The 18122-nt window shown below is 42.4% G+C and overlaps 1 long non-coding RNA gene across 1 annotated transcript; it reads right to left on the bottom strand.

Moving 5' to 3' along the window:
• Window positions 1-12112: 12112 nt before the first annotated feature.
• Window positions 12113-17660, bottom strand: LOC124254209. Its single transcript, XR_006892419.1, has 3 exons — window positions 17614-17660; window positions 13294-13558; window positions 12113-12124 (listed from the first exon to the last, which is right to left on the bottom strand). It is a non-coding gene; the product is annotated as an uncharacterized LOC124254209 (long non-coding RNA).
• Window positions 17661-18122: the final 462 nt, after the last annotated feature.

The raw sequence follows: 18122 nt of genomic DNA, 5'->3' as shown, positions 1-18122 counted from the left end.
ACATATTTTCTCAGCATCCGTAGTAAAATATAGACGAATAAACAGCCCAGCAACCATTTGTTGGTGCTCACAGGCACAATATGAAACGTAACTAACCTCGCATTTTTCCAGAAGCTTTTATGTATAAATAAGAGACTTACCACACACATGACATAGTTGACTGTAGTGCAGTCGGTAGGGAGCCTGGCTCAAGACACCTGGTTTTGAGTTCGGGTCGGATTACAAAAACACCTTTTTTCATTTTCCTTCCGCGAAATATGCTTGTCTGACCGTTTCCAGATGCCTTTGAAGAAGATAAGGGTAAAGTACATGAAAATCAGAGGCAAGAATGTTTTTACTTTGCTACACCTCCTACTTTGTATACGGCTCTGTGAAACTCATTTTCGTATGTTTGTCCGGCGCTTCAGTTGTGTGTGAACTGTACCAATAAACCTGGCCAGTAGTTTTACAGCCCTCAGCGAACTCAAACTGGAAGTAATGTGACACAGAATCCAGCAAACTCGAGTCTGTCCAGTGTCTTCAGGTGGAAGCATGAGCTGCTGAGCTGTTGTCAAATGGTGCCCTTTATTACTTACGGATCAGACAAACAAATATCATGAATATATCGGTGGTGCTTCATGGGTACCAGGCAGTAAGAATCCACGTACATGTTGCAGCAGATAGGACGTCCGCACGCTCCCGCGCATTAAAGACAGGGCTGGTATTGAGTATTGACACGTATCTCAACATTCATGGCATACATACCTATTTCTACCTCATACCAAAGTCCTCAAACTGATTGGTCCACACAAACCATTATGACGATGTTTCTCCGACGCTCAGTGGCGACGTTTCTGTCAGCAGCTGCAGTGGCCATTCTAAGTTGGCCGCGCCGATTACCAGCTATTTCTGGTCTAGCAATTAGTTGTTTATTTCATCATAAAGGATGGCTATATTGAACATGCTTGTAATAAAATGAGGGGGATAGCAAACCCTCTTTGTGGTCGTCTGTGTCAACGTCAACGACGACAATGTTATTGTTTACAACCAGCTGTTAACCTCAAACTGTACATAATGAGTACCAGAGAGAGAGAGAGAGAGAGAGAGAGAGAGAGAGGGGGAGGAAGAGAGGTGGTGAGGGTGTTATCACACATCTATTAAAAATTGAGTGGCCACGATACAATGTATATAATGTGAAACAGTGTGTAACGTCATTGGTAGCAATACGGCCATTCAGCCGGCCAAGTCCAGTGCGCTATGAGGTATATTCACCTCTTTTATTAATACATATTTACAATCTAACAATCACTGCACAGCAGCCTTCATACATTTTAGCTTTAGTATTGCAATACATTTACATTTTCAAAAACACAGCCTTAGGTATTGTTGCGCACAGAAAGGTAGTGGAGGCCGACATAAATTTACAAACTGTTTGGGGAGAATACCATCTTTGATCTGACCAAGAATTTGTTCACAAGGCAACGGTTTCAGATATAATTCACTGGACATCTCGAGTGGTTTGGAAACACAGCCCTAAACATCAGGTGGTGCCGAAGGTGCTCACAGAAAGGTACTGAACTCCATGGGGAGAGTGATATATTTCATCTGTTCAGATATGCTTCAGATATAATGCACAGGACATCTCGAATAGCCTGGATGATACTGGCTCCATTCGGTGGCCATTGTTTGGATGTCTGACCTTCACCTATGTCACGATGTACGTTATGCTGTTTAAAGGCATCCGAGTCACGGGCACGGTAATGGCGAATTTAGTATTACGTCAGAGAATATAACCAGATTATTCGTCTTTCATTTTTTTCATAAAACATAAGTAGGTATATCCGGTTGGAATATCACATTCTCAGTTCCCTAATCAAAACAGTTTGAACGTAGAACAATATATGCAATCTTCCTGCAAATATTTGTTGTTGTTTTTTCATGTAAATTCTGCAAGGTATTTATATGCCCTTGTCAGTTCCACGTTTTAGTTGGCACACAACTGTAGACAGGAGGCGAGTTCAAGAAATTAGTACCTCCACCGTTGAAGAGTTCGATCTTAGCTAACATCGCTATATTAAATCCATGCAATTCAACAATCGCTCTAAGATCGGCTTTGTGCAAGTGGAATAGGGCCATTGTATAGTGATTGTAAAGATTAATTGTAGCTAAGTTTGCTCTGTGCAAGTGGGCACTGGTTTGAACACTATTTCACAAATTTCGTACCGTGCCAGCTTTATGAGAATGGCTGTGGACGTCATGTGACACAAAGTAATATTGCAAACCATGGCCGTGATTTAGCATTGTGAATACCAGTCCATATTTACACTTCTATATTCACCCTAACCCTAGCACAGCTAACCCTACGGATTGTAAAGGGGTGATTGATCGGAAAGGGGATCCAAGGGCTAACGATACAGATGGAGGTACCCCACCCTAACCCTAGCACAGCTAACCCTAAGGATTGTAAAGGGTTGATTGATCGGAAAGGGGATCCAAGGGCTAACGATACAGATGGAGGTACCCCACCCTAACCCTAGCACAGCTAACCCTAAGGATTGTAAAGGGGTGATTGATCGGAAAGGGGATCCAAGGGCTAAGGATACAGATGGGGGTACCCCACCCTAACCCTAGCACAGCTAACCCTAAGAATTGTAAAGGGGTGATTGATCGGAAAGGGGATCCAAGGGCTAAGGATACAGATACAGATGGAGGTACCCCACCCCAACCCTAGCCCAGCTAACCCTAAGGATTGTAAAGGGGTGATTGATCGGAAAGGGGATCCAAGGGCTAAGGATACAGATGTAACCCCTTTTACAGACATGGAGTAATCCTGACAGCAGACATGTAGCCTTAGTAATATGCTAATGAGACATGGTGGAGAGTTTTTGACAAAGGAAGACAAGGTAAAGATTTTGTAATGGAAAATTGTGTCTTGCTATGACCAAAATAACAATCAGTGTTGTGTAACTTGCAGTCAGCAAAGCATTAACCAAGGTTGTTTAATTTGCAGAGTGACTGGAGCAGCTGCATCTAAGATAAAAGGGAAAACATGACCTTGTGTGGACATATTGAATTTACAAACAGTCGAGGATGTAGTGTGGCATGAGGCAGTGCTGTAACCTGCGCCATTACACAGGACAGACAGATGATGGTGCTTCTTGAGGATGTAGTGTGGCATGATGGTGCTTCTTGAGGATGCAGTGTGGCTTGAGGCAGTGATGTAACCTGCGCCATTACACAGGACAGACAGATGATGGTGCTTCTTGAGGATGTAGTGTGGCATGATGGTGCTTCTTGAGGATGCAGTGTGGCTTGAGGCAGTGCTGTAACCTGCGACATTACACAGGACAGACAGATGATGGTGCTTCTTGAGGATGCAGTGTGGCATGATGGTGCTTCTTGAGGATGCAGTGTGGCTTGATGGTGCTTCTTGAGGATGTAGTGTGGCTTGAGGCAGTGCTGTAACCTGCGCCATTACACAGGACAGACAGATGATGGTGGTGCTTGAGGATGCAGTGTGGCATGATGTTGCTTCTTGAGGATGCAGTGTGGCTTGAGGCAGTGCTGTAACCTGCGCCATTACACAGGACAGACAGATGATGGTGCTTCTTGAGGATGCAGTGTGGCATGAGGCAGTGCTGTAACCTGCACCATTACACAGGACAGACAGATGGTAGTGCTTCTTGAGGATGCAGTGTAGCTTGAGGCAGTGATGTAACCTGCACCATTACACAGGACAGACAGATGATGGTGCTTCTTGAGGATGCAGTGTAGCTTGAGGCAATGATGTAACCTGCACCATTACACAGGACAGACAGATGGTAGTGCTTCTTGAGGATGCAGTGTGGCATGAGGCAGTGCTGTAACCTGCACCATTACACAGGACAGACAGATGATGGTGCTTCTTGAGGATGCAGTGTAGCTTGAGGCAGTGATGTAACCTGCACCATTACACAGGACAGACAGATGGTAGTGCTTCTTGAGGATGCAGTGTGGCTCGAGGCCTTACAAACTAGTGGTTGATAGAGTGAGTGAGTGATTGAGTGGTCAACTTTTATAACCTGTCGTCAGTAAGAGACCTATCTATGTGAAAGAGCAAGAATGTCACCATACTCTGTAATAAAATACATCCGTTTATATTTAATATTGTGGCCGTGAGCAAGAATAAATTGTTGCTGGAATGGTTGTTCGTGTATGACTGTCCACTGACGTTTGAACTAAAAAAACCCGACTCTATACTGACTGTGCGACTGTCAACTCTGCGCGGGGCCTGTAAAGTGGCACTGCAGATGACACGGTGTTTAGCAGAAAATGGGTACCGGGAGGGATAAGGGACAAGTCATGTGACTATTAACCTGGACTATCATGGAACTACAGAACAGTTAATTATTGTTATTTGAGGGAATATATGGACGATTGGGTACCTCACTTTGTGAATGTGAGTTTAATAGTCTCGATTCTTTCACCTATAATTTATTTCACTTAACTTATTCTGAAAGATTTGGTAACATCAGCTGTACGCCACACCACAATGGTTTTTCAGCTACAGCTTTCTCTCCGGAGAATGTTTATATCTTATGTGCGTTAGAAAGTGCTTTCAACAGTGGTTCTGGCAGTTAAGATATACCGCTAATAGGCGCAACCAATAGGCGCAAGATCCTCGCGATATCAATCACTGGTTTCTGTGGACCAATCATTTTGGATGGAAAATTGTTGGTGTTTCATTGTATCTGATTTCCATGCATTATACCCGTATCTACAGTAGTAAACTGTTCAAAACGTTCCTTCACCAAGAGAGAGAGAGAGAGAGAGAGAGAGAGAGAGAATGTTATCACTCAACTTGAAACTACAGTATATAATGTGAAACAGTGTGTGACGTCATTGGTAGCAATACGGCCATTCAGCCTCCCGGGCCAGTGCGCTATGGGGTTTATTTACCTATTCCATTAATACATGTTTACACTATAACAATCACTCTATAACAACATGTTTCAATGTTGAACTCACACAGATCGATACATTTGTCATCGCTACTTGTAACAGTTTAAATGACATAAAACTTATTTCCTGGTACACGAATCGCAATTAAGATTATGTATTTGCTCTGCGTTTTCTGAATGATTAATACTATTGGCCTTTGTGGTATAAGGCATCTTTTGGGTATGAACATAACATGAAATATGACGCAATATGTTGTATGAAATGTTTTCACCTACACAGTCCGCTACATGCTGTTTTCGATTGATCGGCTCCAAACATTGCCTCACAATGTTCCTATTTCATGAAATGTCACTCTCATATGTATTCATACATTACAGAAAACGCTAAGTGACCTACAACAGGGTGCATGTTTGGGGTTCAAACACAGAATGGACAAAATAGCCGAAAATGTCTCTTTTCAGATGCTTTGGACAGATTGTGGTTTTACTGCCTGGTACCCTTGAAGCACGGCTAACCGCCGATATGTTCATGTTGGGATGAAGTGCTTTGTATTTTTTTGTAAGATCCGAAAGTGATAAAAGGCAACAGGTGACAACCCGGACAATGTGCTTCATGAATTAAAATATGTTAGATTCAGAGGCGCGAAACAGACATAAACATGATAACCGACGGATGGACGGACAGACGGACGCGCTCATTATCAACTGTACTACATACCCGGGTTCACTAACGGACAGACGGACTGACAGCGGCGGCAGACGTGTGACAATTTAGCTGTATTCAGGCAACCAATCACTTGGGAGGAAGGGGGGGGGATTTGGGGTGGGATAATGTGTCCCCAGCAGCCCATTCTGGGACCTGAAGGGACTGGACGAGCTTGTTGGATTCTGTGTCACATTACTTCCAGTTTGTATTAAAGGCTGTAAAACTGCTGGCCAGGTTTATTGGGACAGTTCAAACTGACTGAAGCGCCAGATAAATATCCGAAAATGAGTGAAAAACAGCCGTATACAAAGTAAGTGTAGAAAGGTAAAAAACAAATCCTGCACTATACTGTACCATACCCATATCTTCTTCAAAGGCATGTGGAAACACGTTCATTCACCAAGACAAACATATTTTTCACGAAAGAAAAATGAAAAAAGTGTTTCTTTAATGGGAACCGAACTCAAAAGAATAGTTACACCAGCCCCGGCTCGCTACCAATTGCGCCACAGTCAACTATATCACAATGGTGGTAATTCTCTTATTTATACATAAAATCTTCTGGAGCATCGCGGGGCAAATGCGACGTTAGTTACGTTTAATATTATGGCTGTGAGCACAAACAAATGTTGCAGGGCTGTTTATTGGTGTATTTTTCACTACTAATGTTGAGAAAAGATTTTTTGCTACCCCCAATGGCCACAGAGGTTACATCGAGTAACAGTAGCATGAGTAATCATCTCCAAGTGTACAATAATTTGGCAAGTGTAGATTGCTCGGGGCTCTTTTGGGGGCATATTTATTATCTTGGAGACATAGTTTTTACATTTTTGAATAACATTATTCTAGTCTACTCTACAGAATGCACACTATGGAATGGTGCAGTGAAGCCGGGAATGTTTACAACTGCCGGTGATATTGTGATGCACAATGAAGCCTGGATGCGTACGAAACCGGTAAACACACACACAAGCGCACGCGCGCACGCACGCACGCGGACAGACATACATATACAGACAGACAGACAGACAGACAGCGGGCCGAGTAGCCTAACCTAGTGGTTAAAGCGTTCGCTTGTCACGCTGAATACCCAGGTTCGAATCCCCATTTCTGGTGTGCCCCTGCTGGAATATTGTTAAAGGCGGCGTAAAACCAGTGACTGGTTCATAAACCCTACAGCAGAACCCACAAAATATGCAATTTACTACACTGAAATATAAAGAGAACTGGGCGATCTTTTTCTCCCCTGACAGTTACATAGGCCTCCATACAACAGTCATTAACTGCTGAGAACGTTAGGTTTAACAAAAATCAAACTTGTTTTCCGGGTGAAACATATCTCACTCTATCTACCTAGCCCTTTCAGGAAAGGTTTTTGTTCATAAAATTATTGACGCATGAGAGATATTAAAATATTAGGCTAGCTGGGAGTTTGTCTCACATTAAGTGGGAGTATTTCAGAAAGTGACGAGGCGTAATGCAGTGACTAATTGTAAATAAATAGTTCATAACACTTTGGGACGCTACGAGAGACCAAGCTTACAATATAGACTTTGGCACGGCCTCATCACTGCGCCAGAATAATCAAAAGGAGCCTTCAGCCGACTGGAACCCCGTGACGTCAGAACAGGCGATGATGACGTCATGAACTTTGTACTTGAAACACTGACCTTGGTCCGGTGGCCGGTTACGTGCGTCACATTTTGTGACCCAATTTCAGACAACGTCTGCCAGAAAATTGGTAATTTTAGAGGACGTTTTCTGCCCAGTGTGTGTTACTGTGTTTTAAAATTTGGAGTTGAAGAACTGCCATAATTTTTCTCCTAATTTTCACGTATTAAAATAGACACGGAGTGATTGTTTAAAGGAGCTGGATACTGAGAAACAATTATATTACGTTGAACGTTCGATGTACCAAGTCACGTGACCATCGCCATTCTTGAGAACGGGCGAGGAGGCTACAGTGAGGTGATATGAAGTTTGGCACCTCATTTCACACTTCAAACATTGGCACAATATTATATTTGTTTTTTGTCGCAATAAGCAATGAGTAAAAAAGAACTTATGATACAAACTGGTTTTCACGGTAATTTCAGTGTTGCCATATTTTCCGCAAATATTTGTTTACAAATAAAACAGACAGCCCGTCACTGCTGGTCTGCGGAAAAAAATACGTGTACTTCCCTGTGTAATCCGAGGGACTTGACCGGATAGGAAATTTAATATTCTACATTTCTGTGTAATTTTATAGCCGTACTTAGATCCTGCATGGGTCCCGTTTCACAAAGCTCTCGTAAGCCTAAGATCTCGTAACTTTTCTCGTAGCATCCGTACCTCCTATGTTACAGTATAGGAGGTATACGAATGTTACGAGAACAGTTACGAGATATTAGGCTTACGAGAGCTTTGTGAAACGGGCCCCAGGACCACGCGAGCGCAATTCTCGCACAACGTTCACTTTTCAAAGCGTATGAAAATGTTGGCCTGGGGGTTAAGGAGTAAATACACTGGGGGGAATACGTGTTTAAAGCCGTATTCCAAAGTTTGGCACCTGTCACAAAGTTTCTTGTGCCACCTAAAGGGATTAATGTTATAACGGCCCATAAACGCCAGCAAACAAATATCTTAATGCTTTTATTTCTGAACTAAAATTGCACCAATATCTACTTATCTACATAATTTCCGTTGTTGAGAACTCTACCCATACAACAGATACGATATATTCCCCTGTTTCTGTGTTTAAGGAGTGGCATTATGTCCTAATTGTTTGGATTACCGCATGATTTCGATCACTGAATTGTCTGGTCTTGACTCATTTATTTGCTAACTATCATCACACAGCTGGAAAAATTGCTGAGTGCAGAAAACTAACAATCATGCAGACAAACTGGCAAATATTGTTATTGTATTCTGTATGAAATGAAAATAAGTGTTTCAAGGTAACTGAATAGTGGTTGAACTTTCTGTCTTGAGTGTTTTGAGTGCACCGCACCATCTTTTCTGTATATTACTAAGTCAGACATGCAGGTAAACATGGTATTAAGCATCACTCACAACTTATGTGTGGAATTATTAACGTTTGGTTGCTTGCAATCATAAATACATAATCAAGTGTGGATCAGACAATCAAGTGATAAATATAGTGAAAGGCCGCACCCTGTGATGTAACTCTACCCTTGCTGTGATCTACCTGACAGTGTATCTAACCATAACCCTGGTTATATTCTAGTTCAGAACTTACATAATCAAGTCTGAACCAGACAATCAAGTGATTGATATAGTGAGTGAAAGACCGCACCCTGTGATGTAACTCTACCCTTACTGTGATCTACCTGACAGTGTATCTAGCCCTAACACTGGTTATATTCTATTTCAGAACTTACATAATCAAGTCTGGACCAGACAATCAAGTGATTGATATAGTGAGTGAAAGGCCGCACCCTGTGATGTAACTCTACCCTTACTGTGATCTACCTGACAGTGTATCTAAAACTAACACTGGTTATATTCTATTTCAGAACTTACATAATCAAGTCTGGACCAGACAATCAAGTGATTGATATAGTGTGTGAAAGACCGCACCCTGTGATGTAACTCTACCCTTACTGTGATCTACCTTACAGTATATCTAACCCTACCACTGGTTATATTCTAGTTCAGAACTTACATAATCAAGTCTGGACCAGACAATCAAGTGATTGATATAGTGAGTGAAAGACCGCACCCTCTGATGTAACTCTACCCTTACTGTGATCTACCTGACAGTGTACCTAACCATAACCCTAACACTGGTTATATTCTAGTTCAGAACTTACATAATCAAGTCTGGACCAAACAATCAAGTGATTGATATAGTGAGTGAAAGACCGCACCCTGTGATGTAACTCTACCCTTACTGTGATCTACCTAACAGTGTATGTAACCATAACCCTAACCCTAACCCTGGTTATATTCTAGTTCAGAACTTACATAATCAAGTCTGGACCAGACAATCAAGTGATTGATATAGTGAGTGAAAGACCGCACCCTGTGATGTAACTCTACCCTTACTGTGATCTACCTGACAGTGTATCTAACCTAACACTGGTTATATTCTAGTTCAGAACTTACATAATCAAGTCTGGACCAAACAATCAAGTGATTGATATAGTGAGTGAAAGACCGCACCCTGTGATGTAACTCTACCCTTACTGTGATCTACCTGACAGTATATCTAACCCTAACACTGGTTATATTCTAGTTCAGAACTTACATAATCAAGTCTGGACCAGACAATCAAGTGATTGATATAGTGAGTGAAAGACCGCACCCTGTGATGTAACTCTACCCTTACTGTGATCTACCTGACAGTGTATCTAACCCTAACCCTGGTTATATTCTAGTTCAGAACTTACATAATCAAGTCTGGACCAGACAATCAAGTGATTGATATAGTGAGTGAAAGACCGCACCCTGTGATGTAACTCTACCCTTACTGTGATCTACCTGACAGTGTATCTAACCCTAACCCTGGTTATATTCTAGTTCAGAACTTACATAATCAAGTCTGGACCAGACAATCAAGTGATTGATATAGTGAGTGAAAGACCGCACCCTGTGATGTAACTCTACCCTTACTGTGATCTACCTGACAGTGTATCTAACCATAACCCTAACCCTAACCCTTGTTATATTCTAGTTCAGAACTTACATAATCAAGTCTGGACCAAACAATCAAGTGATTGATATAGTGAGTGAAAGACCGCACCCTGTGATGTAACTCTACCATTACTGTGATCTACCTGACAGTGTATCTAACCCTAACCCTTTGGTTATATATTCTAGTTCAGAAACTTACATAATCAAGTCTGGACCAGACAATCAAGTGATTGATATAGTGAGTGAAAGACCGCACCCTCTGATGTAACTCTACCCTTACTGTGATCTACCTGACAGTGCATCTAACCATAACCCTAACCCTGGTTATATTCTAGTTCAGAACTTACATAATCAAGTCTGGACCAAACAATCAAGTGATTGATATAGTGAGTGAAAGACCGCACCCTGTGATGTAACTCTACCATTACCGTGATCTACCTGACAGTGTATCTAACCCTAACCCTGGTTATATACTAGTTCAGAACTTACATGATCAAGTCTGGACCAGACAATCAAGTGATTGATATAGTGAGTGAAAGACCGCACCCTGTGATGTAACTCTACCCTGGCTGTGATCTACCTGACAGTGTATCTAACCCTAACCCTGGTTATATTCTAGTTCAGAACTTACATAATCCAGCCTGGACCAGACAATCAAGTGACTGATATAGTGAGTGAATGACTGCACCCTGTGATGTAACTCTACTCTTGCTGTGTTCTGTCAAGAAACTGCACAAGTGTGGACAACAACCCCCTTGACTGGAAATGCATGGATCATTTTAAAAACTTATGGGGCCACACTGAGAGATCATATGAAAAATAAAACTGGACATGTTGGACATATTTCAGCAGCAGCAACACCCCATGTTTTCTAATCAGCCTCAACATACTGTAGGTGATCACTGCCATTACCATGTCTCTTTAGGTCCTGTTCTGAAATTAAACAGAAATCGAAACAGAAACATTATGAAACAAACAGCCGTTTCCTGTGATAAAAGAAGCAAAGTCTATTACTTTTTCTGTGGTTGACATAGAAACATCCAGCAGTATATGAAGTTGTAAAAAACATTGTATATGACGACTCATCTATATCTAATATCCTACCGATTGTTAATACTATATGCCAATCAACACTGATGCTGCAAGGCCGCTGTCTTGGCAGAACACTCACCTGGCCTTTAAATATTCTATACCAGCACTCTGAGAATTGCTCACGGACAGCTCATCAAGGGAGCAAACTCTTCCACCAAAGTTTTGAAATTGTCTCCCTTTGTCCATTGATGAGACACAACAGCCAGCAACATAAGCCACTTGCAAGAATTAATAGAGAACATGACAACCATCTGTCTGTCTGTCTGTCAGTCTGGTGCACTGAGACACCAGGTGTTCTTGGACACCTTGCAAAACTGATGAAGGACCAAGCAGTACAGATGTAACATTTTGCTGCCAAGTTGGAAGAAGAAAAAAGTACCAGAAGTTTCGGGAGTAAACTTATATTTGTACACTTTTATGTGGGGCAAAATACAGTTGGCGCTCTCTCCAAGACATTCTGCTGTTCATGTGCAGTGTTTCTGCAGCAGAAGCTTGGACAACAGTCATAAATAAAAGAAATTGACTCTACCAGTTTACCATTCCCAATGACATGCAATACCAGTGGAGTGTCATAGCTGGTCTGGTTCTATACCCTGGCCAATTTTAGGTGTTTTCTACCTAAATCATTAAAACTTCAGGTGAGCCACAGAGCCTTGTTGCTCTTTGTGCTCAGGGGTGGAAATAACTTTAAAATTGCTAGTGTACTCCGGTACAGTGGCACATGTAAAATCACTTGCCCTGATAATTTTTCCACTATACCAGCCGTTTTCTTGTTGATTTTTTAAATAAACAACATAATTAACATTGGAATATCAACTGGACACCGGTACAGTGTGATATACAAATTTGCTTGCCCGACAGAAAAAAACCACTGGACTCGGGCGTAGGGCAATGGGTGCTGTATCTGGTCTGTGTCTGGAGACATGGGTGGCCCAGTCTATACAGATCACAGTGCTATAGGATAAGGACATTACTACATTTGACCATTTAGACAAAAAAAGTCAAATAAGAATTTGATGAGAAAGTTTAGAAAGTACAGGAGAAATAAATGATTCTGATGTTAGTTAGACTGAACTTACAGAAACACGTGATCAGTACTGTTACTTCATCAAGTAATCTTCAAAGGCAGCTCAAGATGACCTATTGATCACCCTGGAAACATTAATCAGAATACTAACTGATAATACACTGAAGTGTTACCATGGAAACTGACCATCCTCTATTTCCATCAAATAAATATTCTACTATGAAATCTACCAAGATACCACGATGCTACACCATAGACCAGACAACCAATGAATACACAGATCTACTTTTTGTTGCACATGCAAGTATAGGGAGCCTACATTTTGACTGACTGACTGACTGAGTTTGGTTTTACGCTGCTTTTAGCAATATTCCAGCAACATCACGGCGGGGGACACCAGAAATGGGCTTCACACATTGTACCCATGTGGGGATTTGGACCCGGGTCTTCGTCGTGACGAGCCAACGCTTTGACCACTAGGCTACCCCACAGCCCCGCCTACATTATGAAGGGAAATCAAATATCACTTGTGATGTGTGAGACCTGAGCAGCATCAATGAAGATGCTCACTCTCCCTCAGCTCGAACGCATGGCTACATTGATTGGAGCCTGAATGGCATCATCTTCATATCAAATGAAACAATTTGGTGAGATAGCCAAATGTTCTACACTGGACATCAAGACACAACAAACTATATCCATTTGTCACCAAAAGAAGTGGAGAAATGTCCTAACCTGATATCTGGCGATACTTCATGTTTTTAGAAATCCCTCTGGGTTTATTGGCTCACAGAATTTCTGCATCTGGACCAACCTCACTCACTGTCACCCAGCTACCCAGGATAGTCACTAGGTTAAGTACTAAAGGGTTAACACATCCCTTAACACAATAAGCAGCTTAACCCATGCACATGCAACACATGAGCCCTGTCACCCAGCTACCCAGGATAGTCACTAGGTTGAGTACTAAAGAGTTAACACATCCCCTTCACCACACCAGCAGTTTAACCCATGCACATGCAATACATGTGCCCTGTCACACAGTTACACAGGTTTGTGCTGAAGACTTCTCACAGGTTCAGAGTCAAGGTTGGATGGCACTGGGCGGCTGACTGGCTGGGACTGCATTTGTGCATCTGTAAAGCTTTGTGTCCAACTGTTTAGATCAGGCAGGACCTGAAACAAGTGCAAAGCAAATATTATCTTGAGGTTACACAACTAGTGGACAAAGAAAGAATGGAGAACAGCTGTGCAACTGCACAAGGAGTACACCTCTAAACCTAAATGGACCTACAAGGAATACATCTGTACAGCTGCATTGTCATACATGGAATACAGCTGTACAGTCCTACATGGAGTACACCTCGACAGATTCACTGTCATATACGGGGTAAACCTCTACAGCTTCACTGTCATATATGGGGTACACCTCTACAGCTTCACTGTCATATATGGGGTACAGCTTCACTGTCATATATGGGGTACAGCTCTACAGCTTCACTGTCATATATGGGGTACACCTCGACAGCTTCACTGTCATATATAGGGTACACCTCTACAGCTTCACTGTCATATATGGGTACACCTCTACAGCTTCACTGTCATATAATATAGGGTACACCTCTACAGCTTCACTGTCATATATGGGGTACAGCTCTACAGCTTCACTGTCATATATGGGGTACACCTCTACAGCTTCACTGTCATATATAGGGTACACCTCGACAGCTTCACTGTCATATATAGGGTACACCTCTACAGCTTCACTGTCACATATGGGTTCAGCTCGACAGATTCACTGTCATATATGGGGTACACCTCTACAGCTTCACTGTCATATACGGGGTAAACCTCTACAGCTTCACTGTCATATATGGGGTACAGCTCTACAGCTTTACGGTCATATATGGGGTACAGCTCTACAACTTCACTGTCATATATGGGGTACAGCTCTACAGCTTCACTGTCATATAAGGGTACAGCTCTACAGATTCACTGTCATATATGGGGTACACCTCGACAGCTTCACTGTCATATATAGGGTACACCTCTACAGCTTCACTGTCATATATGGGTACAGCTCGACAGATTCACTGTCATATATGGGGTACACCTCGACAGCTTCACTGTCATATATAGGGTACACCTCTACAGCGTCAATGTCATATGGGTTACAGCTAAACAGCTGTACTGACCTACATTGTGTACATCTCTACAGCTGTTCTGTCCTACATGGGGTAACATGTCAGAGCTGCATTGATCTACATGGGGTAACATTGTACAGCTGCATTGTCCTACATGGGGTAACATAGCACAGCTGCATTGATTTACATGTGGTAACATTGCACAGGTGCATTGACCTACATGGGGTAACATTGCACAGCTGCATTGATTTACATGGGGTACAGCTGCATTGACCTACATGGGGTAACATTGCACAGCTGCATTGACCTACATGGGGTACAGCTGCATTGACCTACATGGGTACAGCTGTACAGCTGTATTATTCTACTTGTCACTGGTGGTGACACCATTAAGGTCAACTTGACCTGCCCCAAGTCTCAGCAGTGACCCCAAACAAAATTACATTCCTTTGCTTAGCTGCTGCTTTGATGAAAATCAGCAAATGAATCAAATATTAATCATATACTCAGCCTTTGTTCTTGTTTCTTCGTTGTTACAGGATATCTAGATATGGGACATTGCTGTTACAAGGAGAGAGTTCCACAAAATATTCTGTCTGCATTGAGACTCACTGATTGACAAAGAGCATCAGACATTTTGGCACCAATTTAGCCAGCAATACAATGTCTCCTGTCAGAACACACAACCATTGGTCAGCGAGTACTTGCCCAAGTTCTTGCAAGGCCAAGAGTTCACCCATCTGCTGTCCCACTTGTCTTCCCAGCTCATCCAAAATGTGTTTTATCGGGTTCAGTTCTGAGGAACAAGAAGACCAGTCCATTTCATCAGCACTTGTGTTACCAAGAGGTTGTACGCTGAAACTGCTATAGAATTGTCAGTCATGTGATTGCTATGTTTTCTTGAGTACATCAACATCATATCTGTGCACAATATAGCTGAATCTATAGACATTTATACTGTATCACTTCAGAGGCCCAGATAAGCTGCGTATCCGGGTACAATACGCATAGAAAATTTCCAATTACGCATTGAAAAACTAATTGTTGCGTACCATTTACGCATTTAAAATGTAAGTTACGCAATAAGTTTAAAACAAATGCGTACGGAGTATATTTATAAAAATCGCTTGCGTAATGAAAAAGACTTCGATTGGTATCAAGTTGTACTGTTAGTATAGGACTAGTGTTGTATTGTCAGTATAGGATAAGTGATTTTTTATGAAATCATTTCCATTATATTTAAGTTGGTTTTGATTAGGTATGACATGAGGCAGAACATACCTGCTTAGTAACCTTACTCAATGACGTAATACTTAGGTGAGTGAAATGACTGAAATACACACATATTTGAAAGCAGTGGGTAACGGAAAATGAAATACCCACTCAACATTCATAATACCCACTCCATATAAATACAGTGGGTACAGTACCCACATGAGCTAAATTTTATCTGGAGCTCTGTCACTTGTTTCGAACTGGGAAAGATATCCTTCAACCCTGATTTGCTTGGACTCTCCATCCCAATTGTACATTATTATACTCAAACTACACATCAAAATTAACCACCAACCCAGTGAGTCACCTACCCAGACAGCCAATGAGAAAGTCACCTACCTAGCCAGCCAAGGTGTGGGTCACCTACCCATGAGTTACCTGAATGAGTTACCTGGCTAGTCACTGCCTAGCCAGTCCTGTCAGCCAGGGAGATAGTATGTGAGTCACCTGGCCAGTGAGGTAACCATGCAGCAAGTGAATGAGTATTCTTGCTCCAGAGCTGTTTGATAAGAGAAAGGGTCTTAGGGATAATGATAAGGGCTGGATAACCTAGCCTTACTTGACATAAGCCTAACTCTCACACCCAGGCAACAAAACCTGTCAAAAGGTACTACGAGATAGGATACTCACAAAAACAGGTGACAGGGTGAAACACATATGTGAGTCACCTACCTAGTCTGCCAAGGTGTGGGTCACCTACCCACTGTGTCATGTCCAGCTAATATGTTAGTCACTTACCTAGCCAGCCAAGGTGTGGGTCACCTACCCACTGTGTCACCCAGCCAATATGTGAGTCACTTACCTAGCCAGCCAAGGTGTGGGTCACCTACCCACTGTGTCATGTCCAGCCAATATGTGAGTCACTTACCTAGCAAGCCAAGGTGTGGGTCACCTACCCACTGTGTCACCCAGCCAATATGTTAGTCACTTACCTAGCCAGCCAAGGTGTGGGTCACCTACCCACTGTGTCACCCAGCCAATATGTGAGTCACCTACTCAGCTTGCACTGTATGAGTCACCTACTTAGGTAAACACTGTCAGTATGTGAGTCACCTTGGCAAACCACCATTGTTGGAGTCAGTTGGCCAGTCAGTGTGAGTCACCTAGCCAGCCAACCAACCAGCCAACCAACCAGCCAGCCAGCCAGTGTTGGAGTCACCGAGCCTGTCAGTCAGTGAGTGAGTCATTCATCTAACCAGTGAAGACAGTTAATCACTTAGCCAGGAAACCTACGTGAGGCTTCTCCCTAGTTTGCCACTGAATAAGTTACCTGGATAGTCAGTGCCTAGCCAGTCTTGTCAACCAGGCAGCTAGTATGTGAGTCACCTAGCCAGTCAGGTAGCCATGTTGCAAGTGAATGACTCACTTTGCTCCTGAACTGTAAGCAGAAAGGGTCTTAGGGATAATGATAAGGGTTGGATAGACTAGCCTTAACTGACATAAGCCTCACTCTCACATCCCAGGCAGCGAAACCTATGAAAATGTACCACGAGATAGGGTACTCACGAAAACAGGTGACAGGGCGAAACACATGTCAAATGCAACGATAGACACCGTCGGATACCAAAATACACGAACAGCCAATTGATAGAAAATGATAACTGGAGTCCATACAGCACAATGTCCAAGTTTATATGTACAGAAGGAACTGACATTACCACTAATCAAAAATACTTCTTCTCTTGTGAGCTTACCTCTCACGAAGACAACAGTGCCATATCAGCTGATAGTGATAATTCAACTCTTGCAAGAACCGTTGTTAAACATTCGTATCAATCTGAATCGTTAGACAATGATGGTACATATACCTACCTAATGCAAAACTGCACCGGTTTCTCTTGCCTGACACTTTGTATTTGTCGCACATGACCGATCATCATTCGGCAAGAAATCTCCAAAATCTTCATACATGGTGGCCATTTTGTTTCGCAGACTGGATCTTCCGCTTGGTGTCGCAGCACTCGATCGTCCAAAGCTGGGTCCCGTCTCTACATATTGCAATATACGACAATACAGCGCACTGTGGGAACCGAGAACCAAGCAAAGTTCCAGTCTGTGACAGCTAATTTGACAAGTTATTGGGAACCTGAGAGCACGAAGCACCAGATAATGTTTGAGTTTGATGAGCTATCATGTTGTCACACCCTTTACAACACCTGTTCTTATTGTATGTGTTATCGTTGTTGTTGTTGTTTTAATTTCTGATTCTATGCTGTTCCCGGTAACTCCTGATCTGTATGTGTTCGTGTGCTGGCAGTGACATACCTCTAATTAAATGTATATGTATAACATATACACATTGACGTTGACTTTGAACTGGA

Source organism: Haliotis rubra, unplaced genomic scaffold (genome assembly GCF_003918875.1).
Source record: "Haliotis rubra isolate DU_JTF1 unplaced genomic scaffold, ASM391887v1 Scf568, whole genome shotgun sequence".
Taxonomy (NCBI): domain Eukaryota; kingdom Metazoa; phylum Mollusca; class Gastropoda; order Lepetellida; family Haliotidae; genus Haliotis; species Haliotis rubra.
This window is presented reverse-complemented; position numbering and strand designations above follow the sequence as displayed.